The sequence below is a fragment of the Ranitomeya variabilis genome, chromosome 4 (assembly GCF_051348905.1).
Source record: "Ranitomeya variabilis isolate aRanVar5 chromosome 4, aRanVar5.hap1, whole genome shotgun sequence".
NCBI classification, from domain to species: domain Eukaryota; kingdom Metazoa; phylum Chordata; class Amphibia; order Anura; family Dendrobatidae; genus Ranitomeya; species Ranitomeya variabilis.
In genome coordinates this window covers 588,276,608-588,304,599 of record NC_135235.1, presented here as the reverse complement: position 1 = coordinate 588,304,599, position 27,992 = coordinate 588,276,608, and the positions used below count along the sequence as shown (strand labels likewise).

General features: G+C 46.5%; 1 long non-coding RNA gene across 1 annotated transcript in view; it reads right to left on the bottom strand.

The window, feature by feature from the left end:
• LOC143765936 (uncharacterized) overlaps nucleotides 1–27,027 on the bottom strand; it is a 39,299-nt gene extending 12,272 nt beyond the window's left edge. The window contains exon 1 of the long non-coding RNA XR_013213481.1: nucleotides 26,991–27,027. This is a non-coding gene — a long non-coding RNA (uncharacterized LOC143765936). The remainder of the gene's footprint in view (nucleotides 1–26,990) is intronic.
• Nucleotides 27,028–27,992: the final 965 nt, after the last annotated feature.

Here is a 27,992-nt window from a genome sequence, read left to right as displayed (position 1 = left end):
GTATACATGGACACTGCACAGTACCACTTCTCCTATTCTGTATATATGGACACTGTACAGTATCACTTCTCTTATTCTGTATATATGGACACTGCACAGTACCACTTCTCCTATTCTGTATATATGGACACTGCACAGTACCACTTCTCTTATTCTGTATATATGGACACTGCACAATACCACAATACCACTTCTCCTATTCTGTATATATGGACACCGCACAGTACCACTTCTCTTATTCTGTATATATGGACACTGCACAGTACCACTTCTCTTATTCTGTATATATGGACACAGCACAGTACCCCTTCTCTTATTCTGTATATATGGACACTGCATAGCACCACTTCTCTTATTCTGTATATATGGACACAGCACAGTACCACTTCTCTTATTCTGTATATATGGACACCGCACAGTACCACTTCTCTTATTCTGCATACATGGACACCGCACAGTACCACTTCTCTTATTCTGTATATATGGACACCGCACAGTACCACTTCTCTTATTATGTATGGACACCGCACAGTACCACTTCTCTTATTATGTATATATGGACACCTCACAGTACCACTTCTCTTATTCTGCATACATGGACACCGCAAAGTACCACGTCTCCTATTCTGTATATATGGACACTGCACAGTACCACTTCTCCTATTCTGTATATATGGACACTGCACAGTACCACTTCTCTTATTCTGTATATATGGACACTGCACAATACCACAATACCACTTCTCCTATTCTGTATATATGGACACCGCACAGTACCACTTCTCTTATTCTGTATATATGGACACTGCACAGTACCACTTCTCTTATTCTGTATATATGGACACAGCACAGTACCCCTTCTCTTATTCTGTATATATGGACACTGCATAGCACCACTTCTCTTATTCTGTATATAAGGACACAGCACAGTACCACTTCTCTTATTCTGTATATATGGACACCGCACAGTACCACTTCTCTTATTCTGCATACATGGACACCGCACAGTACCACTTCTCTTATTCTGTATATATGGACACCGCACAGTACCACTTCTCTTATTATGTATGGACACCGCACAGTACCACTTCTCTTATTATGTATATATGGACACCTCACAGTACCACTTCTCTTATTCTGCATACATGGACACCGCAAAGTACCACGTCTCCTATTCTGTATATATGGACACTGCACAGTACCACTTCTCTTATTCTGTATATATGGACACTGCACAGTACCACTTCTCTTATTATGTATATATGGACACCGCACAGTACCACTTCTCTTATTCTGCATACATGGACACCGCACAGTACCACTTCTCTTATTCTGCATACATGGACACTGCACAGTACCACTTCTCTTATTCTATATATATGGGCACTGCACAGTACCACTTCTCTTATTCTGCATACATGGACACTGCACAGTACCACTTCTCTTATTCTGCATACATGGACACCGCACAGTACTACTTCTCTTATTCTGCATACATGGACACCGCACAGTACCACTTCTCTTATTCTATATATGGACACTGCACAGTACCACTTCTCTTATTCTATATATGGACACTGCACTGCACCACTTCTCTTATTCTGTATACATGGACACTGCACAGTACCACTTCTCCTATTCTGTATATATGGACACTGCACAGTACCACTTCTCCTATTCTGTATATATGGACACTGCACAGTACCACTTCTCTTATTCTGTATATATGGACACTGCACAATACCACAATACCACTTCTCCTATTCTGTATATATGGACACCGCACAGTACCACTTCTCCTATTCTGTATATATGGACACTGCACAGTACCACTTCTCTTATTCTGTATATATGGACACTGCACAGTACCACTTGACTTATTCTATATGCTGGGTAGTATCTGACATTATTCAGTATGTTTAATAAGTATGCTTTGTTATCTACATACAGTACACTGCACAGTACCACTTGTTTTAATTTTTTACACTGCAAAGCTTTATTAATAAAACAGATTAGTTATACTAGACGGGCACTGTAGGCGGCACAGCAAGTGGGTGCGCAGCACTGAATACATGGATGGCTGCAGGCAGCCTGTGTACAAGTTTACAGTTGTTTATATAAGAGATTGTGCCGTGTGAGGCAGCGACACATGGCCCAGAGGGCTGCTATTCAAATGGTGAATTATCTCCAGGTGGGTCTATAATCTCATAATAACCCAAATCATCAATAACGGTTATCAACACGCATCAAACCAGGGAGTAGTCCTGTGGTCACAATGATGTGAGCTCCTCCAGGGGCCCCACAAATTAGGTGTTAGATGAGCATATTCATAACAGCACATCTCTAGATCATTGGGACAAATGGAGTTCACAACAAATGTGGTCCACGAATAAAATGCCAGAAGTGCAGTGATCACAGGCACATAAATATGCAGCGCAGTAAATAAATGGTGAAGAAGGGATTTTACGCTCTATAACAAAAGTGATGACATCATTCAACCATTTAAGGCTGGGAGAAAGCCGAATGGCAAAAAGGGAATTGTCAAGTTGTTAGGTGCTGAAAATGCAGTCTGTATATCTAGACTCAGAGCCATAACTAGAATTCTATTGGCGCCACAAAAAAAATTAGATCTGGATCCCTAAAAATCTAATGCAGTGTTCCCCAAGTTCGGTCCTCAAGAGCCACCAACGGGTCATGCTTTCAGGATTTCCTTAGTAATGCCCAGGTGAGAACTCCATAATCTAGACAGGCAACAATTCCATCACCTGGGCCATACTAAGGAAATCCTGAAAACACGACCTGCTGGTGGCTCTTGAGGACTGGAGTTGGGGAACACTGATCTAATATATAAAGCTGAATGTGTGTGTATGTATGTATGTGTGTATGTATGTATGTATGTACGTGTGGGTGTATGTCCGGGATTGGCATCTGCACCGTCGCAGCTACAGCCACAACATTTTGCACAGTCACACGTCTGGACCCCGAAAGCGTCATAGGCTATGTTGTGAGGCGAAATTGTAACCCCGCACGTTCCAATTCATGGAACAATTTTGCCCCTATCTACATAATGGGGAAAAAGTGAAAGGAAAAGTGTTGGAGGCAAATTGACAGCTGCCAGATGTGAACAAGGGGGACTTAAAGAATGAGAGCGATGGCGCCAAAGAGTATATACCGTACAGTTGTTAAGGTGGGGCCCCAACATGGGATACTCACCACACATGGGGATATGAACACACACACACAAAATGCGCCACACACTACCACGTGCTCGAACACATATACCACCCTCAGCACACATTTCACCACACATACACCAGCCTCGCCACATAAAAGTCAAAACACAAAAGTCGGCACTCAAAACTCCCCAAGCGCAAAATTCGCCACATGCAAAACTAGGCTCACGCAAAACTCGCCACACGTGCAAAACTCACCTCATGGAAAACTCGCCACACGCAAAACTTGCACACGTGGAAAAATTGCCACATGCACAAAAGTTGCAACACATGCAAAAGTTGCGTCACACAAAACTTGCACATACTCAAAACACACCACACATAAAACTTGCCACGCGCAAAACTCGCGATGCGCAAAATTTGCTGCACAAAACTTGCTACACTAACCTGTCACATGCAACTCGACACACAAATAGTTGCTACACGCATGTCGCCACACAAAACTCATCTCACACAAGTCGCTACATGTATGTCGCCACACGCAACTCAACACACACAACTTGACACATGAAACTCACCCTAAAACACACACAAGTCTGGTATTATCCTTCAAAAATAAAAATCTGATTAACCCCTTCATGACCCAGCCTATTTTGGCCTTAATGACCATGCCGTTTTTTGCAATTCTGACCAGTGTCCCTTTATGAGGTAATAACTCGGGAACGCTTCAACAGATCGTAGCGATTCTGAGATTGTTTTTTCGTGACATATTGGGCTTCATGTTAGTGGTAAATTTAAGTCGATAATTTCTGCGTTTATTTGTGAAAAAAATTGAAATTTGGCAAAAATTTAGAAAATTTTGCAATTTTCACATTTTGAATTTTTATTCTGTTAAACCAGAGAGTTATGTGACACAAAATAGTTAATAAATAACATTTCCCAGATGTCTACTTTACATCAGCACAATTTTGGAAACAACATTTTTTTTTGCTAGGAAGTTATAAGGGTTAAAATTTGACCAGTGATTTCTCATTTTTACAACAAAATTTACAAAACCATTTTATTTAGGGACCACCTCACATTTGAAGTCAATTTGAGGGTTCTATATGGCTGAAAATACCCAAAAGTGACACCATTCTAAAAACTGCACCCCTCAAGGTGCTCAAAACCACAATCAAGAAGTTTATTAACCCTTCAGGTGTTTCACAGCAGCAGAAGCAACATGGAAGGAAAAAATTAACATTTAACTTTTTAGTCACAAAAATGATCTTTTAGCAACAATTTTTTTTATTTTCCCAAGGGTAAAAGGAGAAACTGGACCACGAAAGTTGTTGTCCAATTTGTTCTGAGTATGCTGATACCTCATATGTGGGGGTAAACCACTGTTTGGGTGCACGGCAGAATTCGGAAGAGAAGGAGCGCCATTTGACTTTTTGAATGAAAAATTGGCTCCAATCTTTAGCGGACACCATGTCGCGTTTGGAGAGCCCCCGTGTGCCTAAACATTGGAGCTCCCCCACAAGTGACCCCATTTTGGAAACTAGACGCCCCAAGGAACTTATCTAGATGCATAGTGAGCACTTTAAACCCCCAGGTGCTTCACAAATTGATCCGTAAAAATGAAAAAGTACTTTTTTTTTCACAAAAAAATTATTTTAGCCTCAATTTTTTAATTTTCACATGGGCAACAGGATAAAATGGATCCTAAAATTTGTTGGGCAATTTCTCCTGAGTACACTGATACCTCACATGTGGGGGTAAACCACTGTTTGGGCACATGGTAAGTCTCGGAAGGGAAGGAGCGCCATTTGACTTTTTGAATGAAAAATTATCTCCATCGTTAGCGGACACCATGTCGCGTTTGGAGAGCCCCTGTGTGCCTAAACATTGGAGCTTCCCCACAAGTGACCCCATTTTGGAAAGGAGACCCCCCAAGGAACTTATCTAGATGCATAGTGAGCACTTTAAACCCTCAGGTGCTTCACAAATTGATCCGTAAAAATGAAAAAGTACTTTTTTTTCACAAAAAAATTCTTTTAGCCTCAATTTTTTAATTTTCACATGGGCGACAGGATAAAATGGATCCTAAAATTTGTTGGGCAATTTCTCCTGAGTACGCCGATACCTCATATGTGGGGGTAAACCACTGTTTGGGCGCATGGCAAGGCTCGGAAGGGAAGGCGCGCCATTTGACTTTTTGAATGGAAAAGTAGCTCCAATCGATAGCGGACACCATGTCGCGTTTGGAGAGCCCCTGTGTGCCTAAACATTGGAGCTCCCCCACAAGAGACCCCATTTTGGAAACTAGACCCCCCAAGGAACTTATCTAGATGCATAGTGAGCACTTTAAACCAACAAGTGCTTCACAGAAGTTTATAACGCAGAGCCGTGAAAATAAAAAATAATTTTTCTTTCCTCAAAAATGATTTTTAGCCCAGAATTTTTTATTTTCCCAAGGGTAACAGGAGAAATTGGACCCCAAATGTTGTTGTCCAGTTTGTCCTGAGTACGATGATACCCCATATGTGGGGGTAAACCACTGTTTGGGTGCACGGCAGGACTTGGAAGGGAAGGCACGCCATTTGGCTTTTTGAATGGAAAATTAGCTCCAATCATTAGCGGACACCATGTCGCGTTTGGAGAGCCCCTGTGTGCCTAAACATTGGAGCGTCCCCATAAGTGACCCCATTTTGGAAACTAGACCTCCCATGGAACTAATCTAGATGTGTGGTGAGCACTTTGAACCCCCAAGTGCTTCACAGAAGTTTATAACGCAGAGCCATGAAAATAAAAAATAATTTTTCTTTTATCAAAAAATTTTTTTTAGCCCTGAATTTTTTATTTTCCCAAGGGTAACAGGGGAAATTTGACCCCAATAGTTGTTGTCCAGTTTCTCCTGAGTACGCTGATACCCCATATGTGGGGGTAAACCACTGTTTGGGCACACGTCGGGGTTCGGAAGGGAAGTAGTGACGTTTTGAAATGCAGACTTTGATGGAATGCTCTGCGGGCGTCACGTTGCGTTTGCAGAGCCCCTGATGTGCCTAAACAGTAGAAACCCCCCACAAGTGACCCCATTTTGGAAACTAGACCCCCAAATGAACTTATCTAGATGTGTGGTGAGCACTTTAAACCCCTAAGTGCTTCACAGAAGTTTATAACGCAGAGCCTTGAAAATAATAAATACGTTTTCTTTCCTCAAAAAAAAAAATTTTAGCCCTGATTTTTTTATTTTCCCAAGGGTAACAGGAGAAATTTGACCCCAAGAGTTGTTGTCCAGTTTCTCCTGAGTATGCTGATACCCCATATGTGGGGGTAAACCACTGTTTGGGCACATGCCGGGGCTTGGAAGTGAAGTAGTGATGTTTTGAAATGCAGACTTTGATGGAATGCTCTGCGGGCGTCAAGTTGCGTTTGCAGAGCCCCTGATGTGCCTAAACAGTAGAAACCCCCCACAAGTGACCCCATTTTGGAAACTAAACCCCCAAGGGAACTTATCTAGATGTGTGGTGAGCACTTTAAACCCCTAAGTGCTTCACAGAAGTTTATAACGCAGAGCCGTGAAAATAATAAATACGTTTTCTTTCCTCAAAAAATTTTTTTTAGCCCTGATTTTTTTTATTTTCCCAAGGGTAACAGGAGAAATTTGACCCCAAGAGTTGTTGTCCAGTTTCTCCTGAGTACGGTGATACCCCATATGTGGGGGTAAACCACTGTTTGGGCACATGCCGGAGCTCGGAAGTGAAGTAGTGACGTTTTGAAATGCAGACTTTGATGGAATGCTCTGCGGGCATCACGTTGCGTTTGCAGAGCCCCTGATGTGCCTAAACAGTAGAAACTCCCCACAAGTGACCCCATTTTGGAAACTAAACCCCCAAGGGAACTTATCTAGATGTGTGGTGAGCACTTTGAACCCCCAAGTGCTTCACAGAAGTTTATAATGCAGAGCCGTGAAAATAAAAAATCATTTTTCTTTCCTCAAAAATAATTTTTTAGCCCGCAATTTTTTATTTTCCCAAGGGTTACAGGAGAAATTGGACCCCAAAAGTTGTTGATCAGTTTCTCCTGAGTGCGCTGGTACCCCATATGTGGGGGTAAAGCACTGTTTGGGCACACGTCGGGGCTCGGAAGGGAGAGAGCACCATTTTACTTTTTCAACGCAAGATTGGCTGGAATCAATGGTGGCGCCGTGGCGCATTTGGAGACCCCCTGATGTGCCTAAAAAGTGGAAACCCCTCAATTCTAACTCCAACACTAACCCCAACACACCCCTAACTCTAATCCCAACCCTAACCACAACCCTAACCCCAACACACCCCTAACCCTAGTCTTACCCCTAATTCCAACCTTAAGGCTATGTGCTCACGTTGCGGATTTGTGTGGATTTTTCCGCAGTTTTTGAAAAATCTGCAGGTAAAACGCACTGCGCTTTACCGCGGATTTCCAGTGTTTTTTGTGTGGATTTCACTTGCGGATTCCTATTATGGAGCAGGTGTAAAACGCTGCGGAATTGCACAAAGAATTGACATGCTGCGGAAAATACAACGCAGCGTTTCCGCGCTGTATTTTCCGCACCATGGGCACAGCGGATTTGGTTTTCCATAGGTTTACGTGGTACTGTAAACGTGATGGAAAACTGATACGAATCCGCAGCGACCAATCCGCTGCGGATCCGCAGCCAAATCCGCACCGTGTGCACATAGCCTAATTCTAACCCTAATTCCAACCCTAACCCTAATTCTAACCCTAATTCTAACCCTAATTCTAACCCTAGCCCTAAGTGCAACCCTAGCCCTAAGTGCAACCCTAGCCCTAAGTGCAACCCTAGCCCTAAGTGCAACCCTAGCCCTAAGTGCAACCCTAAGTGCAACCCTAGCCCTAAGTGCCACCCTAAGTGCAACCCTAAGTGCAACCCTAAGTGCAACCCTAGCCCTAAGTGCAACCCTAAGTGCAACCCTAAGTGCAACCCTAGCCCTAAGTGCAACCCTAAGTGCAACCCTAAGTGCAACCCTAGCCCTAAGTGCAACCCTAAGTGCAACCCTAAGTGCAGCCCTAAGTGCAACCCTAAGTGCAACCCTAAGTGCAACCCTAGACCTAAGTGCAACCCTAAGTGCAACCCTAAGTGCAACCCTAGCCCTAAGTGCAACCCTAAGTGCAACCCTAGCCCTAAGTGCAACCCTAAGTGCAACCCTAAGTGCAACCCTAGCCCTAAGTGCAACCCTAAGTGCAACCGTACCCCTAACCCTACCCCTAACCCTAACCCTAATGGAAAAACAAAAATAATTATATTTTCTGTATTTTATTCTTGTCCCTACCTATGGGGGTGATTTATTTACTATTTTTTTTATTTTGATCGCTGTGATAGAACTTATCACAGCGACCAAAATGTGCAGGAACGAATCTGCCGGCTGGCAGATTTGGCGGGCGCACTGCGCATGCGCCCGCCATTTTCCAAGATGGCGGCGCCCATGAAGCAGACGGCCGGACACCGGGAGGGACATTGGAGCTAGGTAAGTATGGGGGGTGGGACCGGAACACGGGGGGGGGGATCGGAGGACCTGGGGAGCGGACAGGAGGACCGGGGGAGCCGACAGGAGGGAGGAGGGGAGCGGAACGGAGATCGGGGCAAAAAGGACGACTGGGGAGGCAATCGGTGGGGTGGGGTGGGGGCAGATCGGGGTCTCCAGCCATGGCAGATGCTATTGCAGCATCGGCCATGGCTGGATTGTAATATTTCACCATTTTCATAGGTGAAATATTACAAATCGCTCTGATTGGCAGTTTCACTTTCAACAGCCAATCAGAGCGATCGTAGACACGGGGGGGGTGAAGCCACCCCCCCTGGGCTGAAGTACCACTCCCCCTGTCTCTGCAGATCGGGTAAAATGGGAGTTAACCCCTTCACCCGATCTGCAGGGACGCGATCATTCTGTGACACAGCATATGCATCACAGGTCGGATTGGCACCGAATTTCATGACGCATACGCTGTGTCACAGGTCGGGAAGGGGTTAATAAGCAGAAAAACTACAAGAGCAACAAATGTACCATATAGGAAATACGGCAGCTGTCAGTCACTTGACCTGTCTATTATGTGTATGTGTGAGCTAATATATACTGCCAGGGGGGAGGGCTTCCTGTTGGCTGGGGATTTATCAGGCTGCCAATAGCAACCAATCACAGCTCAGCTTCTATTTTGCTACAGATAATTAATCTGAGCTCTGATTGGTTAATATAGGCAACAAAGGACATTCTCAGTATAACAAAGCTTGTGTGAGGTAATAACATGTCCGTTAGGGTGTGTTGGTGGAAAGGCTGATGTCAGTCACATTACCTCTATGTGAGAAGATATAGAAACTGAACAATGTGAAGACTGAGAAACAAGGCTGACACACATGAGAACAAGAGCTGCTTCCTCAAGAGCCAATGAACTTACTGAGCAGAGGGAAGCGAGGCTTGCAGACAAGACAACAAGAGCTGCTTCCTCAAGGGCCAATGAACTTACTGAGGAGAAGGAAGCGAGGCTTGCAGACTAAAACAAGATGAAATATATGTTGTGAAATGCTTCTATTAGCTTAGTTTTTGCCTTTTAATAATTACATTTCTATCTATTTGTTTTGTGGTTTTTGTGTGCAGAATAAATTTTTGTTAACACATTCTATTTTGCTAACAGCAGTTATTAACCCGGGCAAAAGCCGGGTAGCACAGTTAGTATAATATAAATGCAATATATAAATGTGACAAAAACAAAACAAAGCACGGCAATAAGATAATTTTCTAAGTAAATATAGTTACAATAAAACTAAATATTATCTCCATAATATTGCAGAACAATACCCAGTATATCAAAACCTATAAAACCACATACAAAAACAAATACTGCCACACTATGACCATATATTATCAGTACATAGTGTCTAAAAATAACCACCTTATTGTTATTGAGCAAAACCCACTATACCAAGACCAATATACCAATAATACCACATACAGGAGACAATTAATACCGCAATACCATGACTAGAAAACATATAACCGCCACATAGTGACCAAATAACACCCCCATAGGAATGTTCATTGGACAGTATAAACAGACTGCAATCATTCAATGCAGCTCTGGAGTATAATACAGGGTGTAACTCACGATCAGTACAGGAGAAGCAGGAGCATACCTAGCAATCATGGGGCCTCTTAGAAGAAGTCCTAATTGCTGCGCCATCAAAAAAATGTATAATATTCTGCAGGGTCACAGAAAAGCAAATCTTACAACTTTGCAGCCTTTACAAAGTAATTCTGCCCCTATTTAAGCCCCTTCATTTTCCCATGCGCTAAGATACCCCTCTCATGGCTCCCATGAAGTGAGATGCCAACAAAAGTGCTCCAAAAACACAATAAGATACAGTATGATGGCTCTCACGCAGTCCTCCAAACAGTATAATGACCACCACACAGCCCTCCAAACAGTATAATGACCACCACACAGCCCTCCAAAAAGTATAATGACCACCACACAGCCCTCCAAACAGTATAACGACCACCACACAACCCTCCAAACAGTATAATGACCACCACACAGCCCTCCAAACAGTATAATGACCACCACACAGCACTCCAAACAGTATAAGACCACAACACAGCCCTCCAAACAGTATAATGACCACACAATCCTCCAAACAGTATAATGACCACAACACAGCTCTCAAAACAGTATAATGACCACTACACAGCACTCCATACAGTATATTTTTCCCCCACATAGTCCTCTAAATAGTATAATGGCCCTGTCTTAGCTCTCCAAATAGTATAATGGCCACCCACATAGCACTCCAAACAGAAAAATGTCCCACCAAATAGCCCTCCAAATAATATAGTGGCCCCACATAACCCTGCAAACCTCTCCTTGTTCCCCCACTTCTCTGGTCTGCGTAGCGTGTGTTCTGAATCTCTGCACTGTTCGGCAGCGCTCAGACAACATATCTCAAAATTACAGGGAGAATGATGGAGAAGGGAGCAAACGGTTTGCTCTTCTGTTATTGTTTTCAACTGTATCGGTATCCGGGATGCAGACACCGCTGAAAATGAGATGCCAGGCGCGGGACTGGCACCAGGCCCTCTTACATTTGAGCCCCGTAGTGGCCGCATTTTCTACACCTATAAGCGGCAAATTTTAGGCCACGCCTCTGGTCACACCCATTCATAATTAGTCACACCCATATCCACGTCCCAACCACACCCATTTAGCACTGCTGATCACACTGTTTCATATACAATAATTCTAAACAAAAAAATATGGCCACACAGTGCTCCACACTGTATAATGACCGCACATGATGCTCCATACTGTATAATGGCCACACATGATGCTCCATACTGTATATTGGCTGCACATAATGCTCCATACTGTATAATGGCCACACATGATACTCCATACTGTATAATGACCACACATGATGCTCCATACTGTATAATGACCGCACATGATGCTCCATACTGTATATTGGCTGCACATGATGCTCCATTCTGTATAATGGCCACACAGTGCTCCATACTGTATAATGACCACACATGATGCTCCATACTGTATAATGACCACACATGATGCTCCATACTGCATAATGACCGCACATGATGCTCCATGCTGTATAATGACCGCACATGATGCTCCATACTGTATAATGACCGCACATGATGCTCCATACTGTATAATGACCGCACATGATGCTCCATACTGTATAATGACCGCACATGATGCTCCATACTGTATAATGACCGCACATGATGCTCCATACTGTATAATGACTGCACATGATGCTCCATACTGTATAATGGCCACACATGATACTCCATACTGTATAATGACCGCACATGATGCTCCATACTGTATAATGACCGCACATGATGCTCCATACTGTATAATGACCGCACATGATGCTCCATACTGTATAATGACTGCACATGATGCTCCATACTGTATATTGGCTGCACATGATGCTCCATACTGTATAATGGCCACACATGATACTCCATACTGTATAATGACCGCACATGATGCTCCATACTGTATAATGACAGCACATGATGCTCCATACTGTATAATGACCGCACATGATGCTCCATACTGTATAATGACCGCACATGATGCTCCATACTGTATAATGACCGCACATGATGCTCCATACTGTATAATGGCCACACATGAGGCTCCATACTGTATAATGACTGCACATGATGCTCTATACTGTATATTGGCTGCACATGATGCTCCATACTGTATAATGGCCCCACATGATGCTCCATACTGTATAATGGCCGCACATGATACTTTGTACCATATAATGGCCATACATAGCTACTCCTACACACGCAGCTGCGCTCCGTACACTTTGCACACACGGCTCCGCTCCGTACACACGCGGCTCCGCTCCGTACACCTCGTACACATTCAGCTCCGCTCCATACGCCTCGTACACATTCAGCTCCGCTCCATACGCCTCGTACACACATGGCTCTGCTCCATACACCTCGTACACATTCAGCTCCACTCCATACACCTCAAACACACACGGCTCTGCTCCATACACCTCATACACACACGGCTCCGCTCCATACACCTCATACACACATTGCTCCGCTCCATACACCTCATACACACATTGCTCCGCTCCATACACCTCATACACACGGCTCTGCTCCATACACCTCGTACACACGGCTCTGCTCCATACACCTCATACACACATGGCTCTGCTCCATACACCTCATACACACATGGCTCCGCTCCATACACCTCGCACACACACGGCTCCACTCCACACACCTCATACACACATGGCTCCGCTCCATACACTTCATACACACATTGCTCCGCTCCATACACCTCGTACACACATGGCTCCGCTCCATACACCTCACACACACACGGCTCCGCTTCATACACCTCGCACACACACACGGCTCTGCTACATCCACACTGTACACCTCCTGACCCCACACAAGGCATTACTTACCTCATCCAGCAACCAGCACAGCCGTGTCCTGCAATCCACGGAGGTCCCGATCATGTGACCCCTGACTCCTCCCCTCCTGTGACCTCATCACAGGTCCTGTGCGCAGAAAGCAGGCAGCTATATGGAAGGGTAAGGGCCTGGGGCATGGCATAACACAAGGGGGCGTGTCAGCTGCTTCTCACTCCTGCTGTCTGCGGGATCAGAGCGTCCTGTGCGGGAGAGCAGGGCAAAGGCTCAAAACGGGACAGTCCCGCACAATGAGGGACGGTTGGGAGCTATGAATGTAATGTATGTACACAGTGACTCCACCAGCAGAATAGTGAGTGTCGTTCTGGAGTATAATACAGGATGTAACTCAGGATCAGTACAGGAGAAGTAATGTAATGTATGTACACAGTGACTCCACCAGCAGAATAGTGAGTGCAGCTCTGGAGTATAATACAGGATAAATCTCAGGATCAGTACAGGATAAGTAATGCAATGTATGTATGTAGCGCCCCCACCGCCGCAGGGCCGAGGGGTACCCGGTACCGGGCCTCCGAAGTCTCTGCTCTGGGGTTGTCACGGCGGCTAGGCCCCGGTCCGTGACCCTGCCGTGGGGCGCACAGTGAATGATAGGTGTGGATGATGGTAGTGGTGGTGCGGTGCAGTAAATAACGAGGACACCAGGTTGCAGTCTCTTTACCTCTTTACTGAGTCCACAGTCCAGAATACGGTTCACCAGGCTGCGCAAGTCCGGCCGGTCCAATGGCACCTCCAGAGTTCTCTTCACAGGTGGAAATCGGTGCCTTCCTTCTAGCGCTATGTGTTGCGGTCCTTCCCTGCTGTGCTTACTGAAAGTCCCCACAACCGTTGTGTCTGTTTCTTAAGTTCCCTCACAACTCGATTAAATGATGTTCTTCTAATCCTCCGTCCCTCCCTGATGTGCTGGTTGGGACGGCACCCATTTGATGGGTAGGCTCGGAGCTCTTCCGGGACCCTAGAGTCGCCCCTCTCCACAAGGTGCCCCCCAAGACTTCATAGGTGATTTGTGTGAGACAGCCCGCCTTAGACTGACTGTCCTGCCGCTGTTTAGAGTATTGCTTGAAGCTGAATGTTATACTTCCTCGGCGTTCCGGCCACCGGTAGTGCGCCTCAGTAGGGTGTTGCTCCGGTCTTACAGCACGACCCCTACTGGTATTCTCCTATTGCTTGATCTCGTTTCTCACTCAGCACAATCTATCTCGCTTCTAGTCCTTTCTTGGGCACCGCCGCTTCCCGGAGCAGGCGCGAACCCGTTACGTTCTTTCCAATGCCAAGCCTCTGTCAGGATCCCACCCCTGACAGAGACCCTACTGTATCTTCCCCCACAACACCCTCTGCCACAAGGTGTTGCCTGGTTCCAACCCAGTCAGCTTTCTGATCTAACTTCCTGCCTGACCCCCAGTTTACCCACTATGGTGGGGAGTGGCCTAATGAATAGCACCCTTAGCTCCCCCCGGAGGCCCAGCTGTGAAATGTATTGGTGTCTTTGATACCTGATCAGATGAACTCCTTCAGTGCCATCGGACGCACCGTAGCTCCCCATAGTGGCGGAGCCACAGTACTGCAACGACCAGGACTCTGGGGCGCTGCACTCCCCCCTGGTTAAACACAGTACTCCGGGACTGGGAAGAAAACAACAATACAAGTTAGCAAAAAGACATACAATTTTGTTGAGTGCAATAACAACAAGTATACTTGAACAGGCTTCCCTTTATGGGAGGTAAGATCACTTGAACGTTACAAACATGGTTAACATTATAAATTACAGGCTATAAATAACTCCTGTTACCCAACCGGGTATTCTACTAAGTGCAAAATTGCTGAACAATAATTTAACTTTGCCTTTAAGGACATACACTCTTTTATCAACTAAAGACCTTCCTATAATCACATTATAAGGCAATTTAACTTTTTCATTCTCCTTCTTTAAATCTGCAGGACCGCCTGTCCTATCGGCACCAGACCTACTGCCTCTCCTTTCAGCTACAGGACCGCCCCGTTCAGCCAGGGCCTACTGCCTTTTCAACTACTATACACAGTATAGAACATAACATTACTTTCAGTTTAAGAGCACTAAGTCATCTCTACATGACTCCTATGAGGAGTCAGAGATTACCTTCTATCCTAACTATCTATCAGCATTATCAAAAACATTTTCTATCAAACATTAAGCCTTCTCATTATCTTTCTTCCTTTCATGCATGCTGGACACCACATCTATCCCTACGGGTCCACTGCATCCTTCTTCTATCTTTGACCTTTTACTTCTCAGAGCACATCATCAGTTTTTCTTCACATTTAACTAATTAAACACGTATAACTTTCTCATGTAAACGTTATCATCACTTTCTTTGGTCAAGACATTATTGCTTCCAATCTTAAAGCAATATCACGGTTGAAGCGCAACAAATGAACGTCCCCTTTAAGAGGGGACCAAGTCTCTGTGAGGTAGCATATCTTCTCAAGCTACCAGTCCATACTCAGCAAAGGTTCCAGTGTGGTATCTTCACAAAGAGTCCTTTTTGAAGTAAAACCAGTAGGGAGCGCCTTTAATAAGGTGCAAACTATATACAAGAAGTTCGGATCATGCACTGTTCATGATTTCAGCAGTTCTAGAAACTTGTGCAAATAAAACTTTAGAAAAATCAAACAAAAGCAAAACAATAGGGATCCCAGGTCAACAAAAGGATCCCCTTAAGAGTTAACCCTGAACGGGTTCAGCAGAACAACAGGAAAACAGCAACTATTTACAGATTCATGGTATCGAGGTTTATTCTCTTGGTAGGTGGCCAGACATCAGCTGATGGTGGACATCTCCCGACCGTGCAGGCTTCAGCCCTTGGTCCACGGCTGATGCGGCGGTAGTTTGTTCCCTCTCTTTCCAGTCCCTCCATTGTAGGATCAAGTACCGCTTGTATTGTTCCCAATTCAGCACGGCAATAGTGTGACCTTCTCGCCGGACTCCATCCCGCCCAATTCGGGGGGCCTCCCACCGGAGGATGACTCCCTCCGGGCTCACATCTACGAACTCCCCCGTCTGGGTCGGTGGCAGAGGTATCAGCCTCCCCATTGCGCCGGGGAATAGTACCCCTAGCCCCGCCAAGAGGAACCGGTTATTGTGAAGGCGAGGATCGATCGCAGGATCGGGATCGGTCGGGGGAGCAGGGGCGCTTTCTATACCTGCGTCTGATGTGATTCCACCGATGTCGATCCGTTCCATTAACGAGGACGCTGGAGTCGACTGCAGCCCGGACCGCAGCTCCTCCTCGGCAGCCTCCGGATACGGCTCCGCTCCCCATAGCTCCTCTTCGGCTAGTTCCGAGGTCGGGATAGGTCGGCTCAGCTCCGCTACCGGCTCCGAGGAACTCAGGTCCTTCCGCTGCGGTGGACGCGGGTCCTCCTCTGATGGGTGAGGACAAGCCGGGATCACCTTGCCATTGTTCGGGTCCCTGCTGCTCATCGTCGCTGTCCAGCATTCGGTGACAGTGCATGCATCTGACTCCGCCATTTCTCCAAGGTCGGGCTTCCTCTCCGTCTCCCGTTTCCCGCCGTTGCAGGTCAGGAGGTGGTCCTCTGCTTTGAGGCAGGTCATCGCTTTGCAACAAGAGGCGCAGGGGGCAATCACCGCTTCTGGCACCACTTTGGTAGTCTCCTCCCATGGCACGCCCTCCTGCTTCTCTGGCGTAGCAATGGCGGCGGTTTTTGGCGGGAACTTTTGGCGGTAAATGGCGCAGCACAGTCTTTGCAATAAAGTACAGTCCAAGCACAACAAATTACAGTTCCAAGGCACACATGACCTGATTCTTCAGGCTTAAGTAGATCCTGTTCGTGACGCCAAGTTGTAGCGCCCCCACCGCCGCAGGGCCGAGGGGTACCCGGTACCGGGCCTCCGAAGTCTCTGCTCTGGGGTTGTCACGGCAGCTAGGCCCCGGTCCGTGACCCTGCCGTGGGGCGCACAGTGAATGATAGGTGTGGATGATGGTAGTGGTGGTGCGGTGCAGTAAATAACGAGGACACCAGGTTGCAGTCTCTTTACCTCTTTACTGAAGATCTCTGAGTCCACAGTCCAGAATACGGTTCACCAGGCTGCGCAAGTCCGGCCGGTCCAATGGCACCTCCAGAGTTCTCTTCACAGGTGGAAATCGGTGCCTTCCTTCTAGCGCTATGTGTTGCGGTCCTTCCCTGCTGTGCTTACGGAAAGTCCCCACAACCGTTGTGTCTGTTTCTTAAGTTCCCTCACAACTCGATTAAATGATGTTCTTCTAATCCTCCGTCCCTCCCTGATGTGCTGGTTGGGACGGCACCCATTTGACGGGTAGGCTCGGAGCTCTTCCGGGACCCTAGAGTCGCCCCTCTCCACAAGGTGCCCCCCAAGACTTCATAGGTGATTTGTGTGAGACAGCCCGCCTTAGACTGACTGTCCTGCCGCTGTTTAGAGTATTGCTTGAAGCTGAATGTTATGATACTCCCTCGGCGTTCCGGCCACCGGTAGTGCGCCTCAGTAGGGTGTTGCTCCGGTCTTACAGCACGACCCCTACTGGTATTCTCCTATTGCTTGATCTCGTTTCTCACTCAGCACAATCTATCTCGCTTCTAGTCCTTTCTTGGGCACCGCCGCTTCCCGGAGCAGGCGCGAACCCGTTACGTTCTTTCCAATGCCAAGCCTCTGTCAGGATCCCACCCCTGACAGAGACCCTACTGTATCTTCCCCCACAACACCCTCTGCCACAAGGTGTTGCCTGGTTCCAACCCAGTCAGCTTTCTGATCTAACTTCCTGCCTGACCCCCAGTTTACCCACTATGGTGGGGAGTGGCCTAATGAATAGCACCCTTAGCTCCCCCCGGAGGCCCAGCTGTGAAATGTATTGGTGTCTGTGATACCTGATCAGATGAACTCCTTCAGTGCCATCGGACGCACCGTAGCTCCCCATAGTGGCGGAGCCACAGTACTGCAACGACCAGGACTCTGGGGCGCTGCATGTACACAGTGACTCCACCAGCAGAATAGTGAGTGCAGCTCTGGAGTATAGTACAGGATGTAACTCAGGATCAGTACAGGATAAGTAATGTAATGTATGTACACAGTGACTGCATCAGCAGAATAGTGAGTGCAGCTCTGGAGTATAATACAGGATGTAACTCAGGATCAGTACAGGATAAGTAATGTAATGTATGTACACAGTGACTGCACCAGCAGAACAGTGAGTTCAGCTCTGGGGTGTATAATACAGGATGTAACTCAGGATCAGTACAGGATAAGTAATGTAATGTATGTACACAGTGACTCCACCAGCAGAATAGTGAGTGCAGCTCTCGAGTATAATACAGGATGTAACTCAGGATCAGTACAGGATAAGTAATGTAATGTATGTACACAGTGACTCCACCAGCAGAATAGTGAGTGTCGCTCTGGAGTATAATACAGGATGTAACTCAGGAACAGTACAGGAGAAGTAATGTAATGTATGTACACAGTGACTCCACCAGCAGAATAGTGAATGTCGCTCTGGAGTATAATACAGGATGTAACTCAGGATCAGTAGAGGAGAAGTAATGTAATGTATGTACACAGTGACTGCACCAGCAGAATAGTGAGTGCAGCTCTGGAGTATAATACAGGATGTAACTCAGGATCAGTACAGGATAAGTAATGTAATGTATGTACACAGTGACTGAACCAGCAGAAGGCCACGTCAACGCTATCAGTATTTGGTGAGTATTTTATATCAGTATTTATAAGCCAAAACCAGCAGTGGGTGAGAAATATAGAAGTTGTGACATGTTTCTATTATACTTTTCCTCTGACTTTTCCTCTCCTAGTTTTGGCTTACAAATACTGATGATACCAAAAACTGAAAGTGTGATCGTGGCCGAATAGTGAGTGAAGCTCTGGAGTATAATAAAGGAAGAAAGTGAAATAAGTGAAGATCAGTTGTGTCTAGATTTGTACCGACATTCAGCTCTTATACCAATAACTAATATGAACAGTGACAAAAGTGCAAAATCTGAGTAAAAAAAAAAATCTATTACATATAAGTAAAAATATTTTTTTATCTTTACTAATTATATGATAGATAGATAGATAGATAGATAGATAGATAGATAGATAGATAGATAGATAGATACAGTGGGTACATAAAGTATTCAGGCCCCTTTAAATTTTTCACTCTTTGTTTCATTGCAGCCATTTGGTAAATTCTAAAAAGTTAATTTTTTCTCATTAATGTACACTCTGCACCCCATCTTGACTGAAAAAATACAGAAATGTAGAAATGTTTGCAAATTTATTAAAAAAGAAAAACTGAAATGTTACATGGTCATAAGTATTCAGACCCTTTGCTCAGGTTTGAGTAGAAGCCCCCTTTTGAGCTAGTACAGCCATGAGTCTTCTTGGGAATGATGAAGTTTTTCACACCTGGATTTGGGGATCCTCTGCCATTCTTGCTTGCAGATCCTCTTCAGTTTTGTCAGGTTAGATGGTGAACGCTGGTGGACAGCCATTTTCAGGTCTCTCCAGAGATGCTCAATTGGGTTTAGGTCAAGGCTCTGGCTGGGCCAGTCAAGAATGGTCACAGAGTTGTCCTGAAGCCACTCCTTTGTTATTTTAGCTGTGTGCTTAAGGTCATTGTCTTGTTGGAAGGTGAACCTTCAGCCAAGTCTGAGGTCCAGAGCACTCTGGAAGAGGTTTTCATCCAGGATATCTCTGTACTTGGCCGCATTCATGTTTCCTTCAATGACAACCAGTCGTCCTGTCCCTGCAGCTGAAAAACATTCCCATAGCATGATACTACCACTACCATGTTTCACTGTAGGGATTGTATTGGGCAGGTGATGAGCAGTACCTGGTTTTCTCCACATGTACCGCTTAGAATTATCACCAAAAAGGTCTATCATCCTCTTATCAGACCAGAGAATCTTATTTCTCATAGTCTGGGAGTCCTTCGTGTGTTTTTAGCTAACTCTATGGGGATTTCATATGTCTTGCACTGAGGAGAGGCTTTCGTAGGGCCACTCTGCCACAAAGGCCCGACTGGTGGAGGGTTGCAGTGATAGTTGACTTTGTGGAACTTTCTCCCGTCTCCTTACTGCATTTCTGGAGCTCAGCCACAGTGATCTTGAGGTTCTTCTTTAAATCTCTCACCAAGGCTCTTCTCCCACGATTGCTCAGTTTGGCTGAACTGTCAGGTCTAGGAAGACTTCTAGTGGTCCCAAACTTCTTCCATTTAAGGATTATGGAGGCCACTGTGCTCTTAGGAACTCAGCTTCATCCACCTCTCGTGTCTCCCCTTTTCCTCATAGTTTGTAAGCTTGCGAGCAGGGCCCTCATTCCTCCTGGTATCTGTTTTGAACTGTGATTTCTGTTATGCTGTAATGTCTATTGTCTGTACAAGTCCCCTCTATAAGTTGTAAAGCGCTGCGGAATATGTTGGCGCTATATAAATAAAAATTATTATTATTATTATTATTAGGAACCTTGAGTACTGCAGAAATTCTGTTGTAACCTTGGCCAGATCTGTGTCTTGCCACAATTCTGTCTCTGAGCTCCTTGGCCAGTTCCTTTGACTTCATGATTCTCATTTGGTCTGACGTACTGTGAGCTGTGATGTCTTATATAGACAGGTGTGTGTGTGGCGCCCCAGGGTCCTGGTCGTTGCAGTGGTATTGCTTTCCTCTCGGGGAGAGTGATGCTACGTTTGGAGGCAAGAAAGGATAACTGCATCCAGGTATCACAAACATGCAACACATTCACACTCCAGACCACCAGGGGGAGCTTCTGCTTCTATTTATTAGGTCACTCCCTATATATATATATATATATATATATATATATATATATATATATCTGGTAGTCTGTAGGGATGGTTAGTCAGTTCCAGACATTAGTCTGAAGAGGACAGAGGGTCGACGGAGGTGTGCATGCCCTCAGAGCTGCAGCTCCCGGAAAGAGACATTGGAAGGCAGAACTGTATTGCAGCGAGCGTGAAGGAAGGTGAAGCAAAGGAGAGGACACCAGTAGGGGACCAGCCCCGAACAGGCTGCCTCCTTCTGAGGAGCAGAACCCCGGTAGCCAGAACATCGAGGGAATAGGGTCCTCTAAGCCTTATTTCAGAGACCGGCAGGACAGTTAATTGCAGGTTACCTGTCCGCACCTACACCCAGGAGGCACGGTGACACCCCATAGAGCCGGGTTATCTAAGAGACCCTATAAACAGGCTCAAGTCACCAGTCATACGGGTTTTCTCCTATCCTATATGGGGGACAGAGAGAGCGAAACATCACATCTGTGAGACCCTTATGTGAAGCCATAGGCAGTAAGGGACTACACCACTGCAGCGCAAGGGAAGGCTATTGATTTCCACCTGGACAAGGGAACTCTGGACTTGCCACCAAACCGGCCGGACTCTGCCTACCCTGTGGTCTGGTGCCCTGGACTGTGGATGCTGAAGTCTTCAGTAAAAGGTAAAGAGGGACTGCAACCTTGTGTCCTTGTTCTTCTCTGCGCCTCTCACCATCCACCGTCTACACACCGGGAAGCCCTGGGGACATACTTCACCTGTGGAAAGTATACCATCTAATTGCCATAACATTACCCCAGCGGATCCCTTGAAGCAGCGTCGGTCTGCAGCGCCCCAGAGTCCTGGTCGTTGCAGTACTGTGGCTCCGCCACTATGGGGAGCTATGGTGCGTCTGACGGCACTGAACGAGTTCATCTGACCAGGTATCACAGACACCAATACATTTCACAGCTGGGCCTCCGGGGGGAGCTAAGGGTTCTATTCATTAGGCCACTCCCCACCATAGTGGGTAAACTGGGGGTCAGGCAGGAAGTTAGATCAGAAAGCTGACTGGGTTGGAACCAGGCAACACCTTGTGGCAGAGGGTGTTGTGGGGGAAGATACAGTAGGGTCTCTGTCAGGGGTGGGATCCTGACAGAGGCTTGGCAACTTGAACGAACGTAACGGGACCGCGCCTCCTCCGGGTAGCGGCGGTGCCCAAGGAAGGACTAGAAGCGAGATAGATTGTGCTGAGTGAGAAACGAGATCAAGCAAAAGGAGAATACCAGTAGGGGTCGTGCTGTAAGACCGGAGCAACACCCTACTGAGGCGCACTACCAGTGGCCGGAACGCCGAGGGAGTATTATAACATTCAGCTTCAAGCAATACTCTAAACAGCGGCAGGACAGTCAGTCTAAGGCGGGCTGTCTAACTTAAATCACCTATGCAGTCTTGGGGGGCAACTTGTGGAGAGGGGCGACTCTAGGGTCCCGGAAGAGCTCCGAGCCTACCCATCATACGGGTGCCGTCCCAACCAGAACAACAGGGAGGGACGGAGGATTAGAAGAACATCATTTAATCGAGTTGTGAGGGAACTTAAGAAACAGACACAACGGTTGTGGGGACTTTCCGTAAGCACAGCAGGGAAGGACCGCAACACATAGCACTAGAAGGAAGGCACAGATTTCCACCTGTGAAGAGAACTCTGGAGGTGCCATCAGACCGGCCGGACTTGCGCAGCCTGGTGAACCGTATTCTGGACTGTGGACTCAGAGATCTTCAGTAAAGAGGTAAAGAGACTGCAACCTGGTGTCCTCGTTATTTGCTGCGCCGCACCACCACTACCATCATCCACTCCTAGTAATCCCCTGTACGCCCCACGGCAGGGTCACGGACCGGGGCCTAGCCGCCGTGACAACCCCAGAGCAGAGACTCAGAGGCCCGGTACCGGGTACCCCTTGGCCCTGCGGCAGTGGGGGCGCTACAACTTGGCGTCACGAACAGGATCTACTTAAGCCTGAAGAATCAGGTCATGTGTGCCTTGGAACTGTGATTTATTGTGCTTGGACTGTACTTTATTGCAAAGACTGTGCTGTGTCACTTGCCGCCAAAAGTTCGCGCCAAAACCGCCGCCATTACAGCGCTAAGGAGAGCGCAGGAGAAGAAGAAGGGCGTGGAAGTGGGCGTGAACAAGCTGAAGAGCGCGAAAGACAATGGCCGCCCAGTTTAAATATCTCGGCCCCTTGAGGACGTGTCCGTCAGCAGCTGAGATCCGCCTCCTGATCCTCAATGGTGGGCAGAGACAGAGAAAACGAAACCGCCCACGAAGGAGAGAGCGGGAAAAGGACCAGGAAGAAGAAGTGAGCGACATGGAGGATGCCATGGCGAGCCGCCCGGAGCCGGAGCGTGGGGTCGGAGCAGAGGACTCCCCCAGCCACCCGGAGGGGCACCGCAACCAGGCCTCCACCGCTGATGCTGAATTCCTGCAGGCCGGAGTGGACGAGCTCAGCGACCGACCCCGGCGGACGCAGCTGAGCACTGAGGCCGGGTGGAAGAAGGCCATCATCAGGAGCCTCACCAGACATCTGTCGGCAGCCTCATCTGGTTCAGAGCAGGGAAGAAGTTCCAGCGCTTTGAAGCCGGAAAGCGGGACACTGCAGACACTGCAAGTAGAGATGACAACGTCGCAGCACGAGGCCCTGCAGCCAGCATTCCAGACCCCAGCGGAGGCAGAGCAGACCGGCACCGGAGGGACCGCATCTGAAGCAGGTATGAAGGACGACCCTGCCCTGACAACTGACACCACTCCCGCGACTGCTAGTGCCACAGCTGCTGACTCCGTTCCAGTGACTGATCTTGCAGCAGCCGCTACCTCTGCTGCAGCAAATGTCCATACTCGAGCTGCGCAGATCTCCATCGCTGCGCCCGATTTAACAGTACATGCAAGACGGATTAACGGCGTTTGTCCAGCACTGGGTGTAACCCTGGACCTCACTCTTCCCAGGCCAAGAAGGGTTAAGTGCCAGGTGCAGCCCTGGAAGCCGTCCCACTAAACCTCGGAAACCTGAAACTGTACATAGTTAACTGTTTGTTTCCCTGCTTTTTGCTGCTTTAAACCCGACCTGGGTTATTCTTAAAGGGATCCCTTTGTTTACCCGGGATCCCTTCCTCTGCTTTTGCTTTTGTTTCCTGTTTCCTCATTGTTGAAAAGAACTGCTGAATCATGAACAGTGCATGATACAAACTGCTTGTAAATAGTTTGCACCTTCTTAAAGGGGCTTCTTACTGGTTTTACATACAAGAAGGACTCTTTGTGAAGATACCACACTGGAACCTTTGCTGAGTATGGACTGGTAGCTTGAGAAGATATGCTACCTCATAGAGACTTGGTCCCCTCTTAAAGGGGATGTTCATTTGTTGCACTTAAATGGTGATATTGCTTTAAGACAGATAGCAATAATGTTTGATAAAAGAAAGTGATGATAATGTTTACATGAGTAAGTTATATGTGTTTAACTAGTTAATTGTGAAGAAATAGTGATGATGTTCTCTGAGAAGAAAAAGGTGAAAGATAAAAGAAGGATGCAGTGGACCCGTAGGGATAGACGTGGTGTCCAGCATGCATGATAGAAAGAAAGATAATGAGAAGGCTTAATGTTCAAAAGAAAATGTTTTGATAATGATAATAGATAGTAAGGATAGAAGGTAAACCCTGAGTCCTGATAGGAGTCATGTCGAGATGGCTCAGTGCTCTTAAACTGAAAGTAATGTTATGTTCTATACTGTGTATAGTAGTTGAAAAGGCAGTAGGCCCTGGCTGAACGGGGCGGTCCTGTAACTGAAAGGAGAGGCAGTAGGTCTGGTGCCGATAGGACAGGCGGTCCTGCAGATTTAAAGAAGGAGAATGAAAAAGTTAAATTGCCTTATAATGTGATTATAGGAAGGTCTTTAGTGGATAAAAGAGTGTATGTCCTTAAAGGCAAAGTTAAATTATTGTTCAGCAATTTTGCACTTAGTAGAATACCCGGTTGGGTAACAGGAGTTATTTATAGCCTGTAATTTATAATGTTAACCATGTTTGTAACGTTCAAGTGATCTTACCTCCCATAAAGGGAAGCCTGTTCAAGTATACTTGTTGTTATTGCACTCAACAAAATTGTATGTCTTTTTGCTAACTTGTATTGTTGTTTTCTTCCCAGTCCCGGAGTACTGTGTTTAACCAGGGGGGAGTGCAGCGCCCCAGAGTCCTGGTCGTTGCAGTACTGTGGCTCCGCCACTATGGGGAGCTACGGTGCGTCCGATGGCACTGAAGGAGTTCATCTGATCAGGTATCAAAGACACCAATACATTTCACAGCTGGGCCTCCGGGGGGAGCTAAGGGTGCTATTCATTAGGCCACTCCCCACCATAGTGGGTAAACTGGGGGTCAGGCAGGAAGTTAGATCAGAAAGCTGACTGGGTTGGAACCAGGCAACACCTTGTGGCAGAGGGTGTTGTGGGGGAAGATACAGTAGGGTCTCTGTCAGGGGTGGGATCCTGACAGAGGCTTGGCATTGGAAAGAACGTAACGGGTTCGCGCCTGCTCCGGGAAGCGGCGGTGCCCAAGAAAGGACTAGAAGCGAGATAGATTGTGCTGAGTGAGAAACGAGATCAAGCAATAGGAGAATACCAGTAGGGGTCGTGCTGTAAGACCGGAGCAACACCCTACTGAGGCGCACTACCGGTGGCCGGAACGCCGAGGAAGTATCATAACATTCAGCTTCAAGCAATACTCTAAACAGCGGCAGGACAGTCAGTCTAAGGCGGGCTGTCTCACACAAATCACCTATGAAGTCTTGGGGGGCACCTTGTGGAGAGGGGCGACTCTAGGGTCCCGGAAGAGCTCCGAGCCTACCCGTCATACGGGTGCCGTCCCAACCAGAACAACAGGGAGGGACGGAGGATTAGAAGAACATCATTTAATCGAGTTGTGAGGGAACTTAAGAAACAGACACAACGGTTGTGGGGACTTTCCGTAAGCACAGCAGGGAAGGACCGCAACACATAGCGCTAGAAGGAAGGCACAGATTTCCACCTGTGAAGAGAACTCTGGAGGTGCCATCAGACCGGCCGGACTTGCGCAGCCTGGTGAACCGTATTCTGGACTGTGGACTCAGAGATCTTCAGTAAAGAGGTAAAGAGACTGCAACCTGGTGTCCTCGTTATTTACTGCACCGCACCACCACTACCATCATCCACTCCTAGTAATCCCCTGTACGCCCCACGGCAGGGTCACGGACCGGGGCCTAGCCGCCGTGACAACCCCAGAGCAGAGACTCAGAGGCCCGGTACCGGGTACCCCTCGGCCCTGCGGCAGTGGGGGCGCTACAGGTCACCCTGACCGAATACCACAGGTGGCGTCATGAACATCAACTTTATCCCTTCAAAGACCTTTCCCCTTTTATATGGACGTCCCAGGGCCATGGACCTGGTCAGCCACCGTGACATCCCCCTGTGAACCGCAGGACCCGGTACCGAGTACCCCTTTGCCCTGACGGGGCGCTCCATGTGCCTTTCCAAATCAAGTCCCATCAGTTTAATTAAACACAGCTGGACTCCAATGAAGGAGTAGAACCATCTCCAGGAGGATCACAAGGAAATGGACAGCATGTGACTTAAATATAAGTGTCTGAGCAAAGGGTCTAAATACTTATGACCATGTGATATTTAAGTTTTTCTTGTTTAATAAACTTGCAAAAATGTCTACATTTCTGTTTTTTCATTCAAGATGGGGTGCAGAGTGTACATTAATGAGAAAAAATGAACTTTTTTGAATTTACCAAATGGCTGCAATGAAGCAAAAAGTGAAAAATGTAAAGGGGTCTGAATACTTTCCGTACCCTAGATAGATAGACAGATAGATAGATAGATAGATAGATAGATAGATAGATAGATAGATAGATAGATAGATAGATAGATAATGTTTTTTTTAATGTTTCAAGCTCAGGAGCGCTTAGTGGTCCGGAATCTCACCTCTTGTGTTTTTTCTACAATCCTGTGAACAGACAGCTGATGCTACCTGGGAATGTGGAAAGTGACTTCTGGAAGACGCAGAACTTGACACGATAATCTGTTCATTTTCACCACCCAGCTATGTCAAAACTGCAGGCACTTCAAAGTCGGAATGTAATCGCCCGGGGCCCTGTCTTAATTAAAAATTAAATAGCGCATATGAAGCTGCATCAATTTGTATCTCACTGCAGCGTTTTGCAAACATAAGTTTTCACCCTCGGGTGTACAGATGTGACAAATACTCTGCAACGAAATCTCCACTGAATCTTAACACTTTAATTTACTATTCAGTGTGCATTTAGGCTACTGCATTTACATACACAAGATTCCTAACAGCAGATAGATATGTCATGAGATAGATAGATAGATAGATAGATAGATAGATAGATAGATAGATAGATAGATAGATAGATAGATAGATAGAAAGAAAAATATTAGAGCAGCACAAAAATACAAAAGAAAAAACAAAAGAAAAATCGGGTGCAAAGCCCCCCAGGCATAGACCAAACTTCAATTATAGGAATCCAAAAAATGGAGGCAGCACACCATTCATAGTGGAAAAGCAGGAGCTACTTTTATTAGCCCATCTCAGCAACGTTTCGGTTCAGGTAGATGTGAACCTTTGATAAATCATGTACGCATTTGCGCTGAATTCTAAATGTTCTACATTACAAGCACAGTGGATGGGATTTATTTAAATTCTGTGCCCACTGTGCTTCTATTTAACGCTGTATAAACTCACCTGTGGTGCGGGTTTACTAGCTGCACCATGTTAATTTCGGCAACGGAGACCCTAGTGTCCACTGCGTAGTTTCCTCCATAGCCAGTCATTAGATGCGTTAAATCCGCATAGTTTACTAAGAACATGCGGATTTACCTGCGTGATTACAATGTAATGTTTTGGATACAACGAGAATACACTGGGTCCAAAAAGCTGCTATTCCTGATCATGGACACATAGCT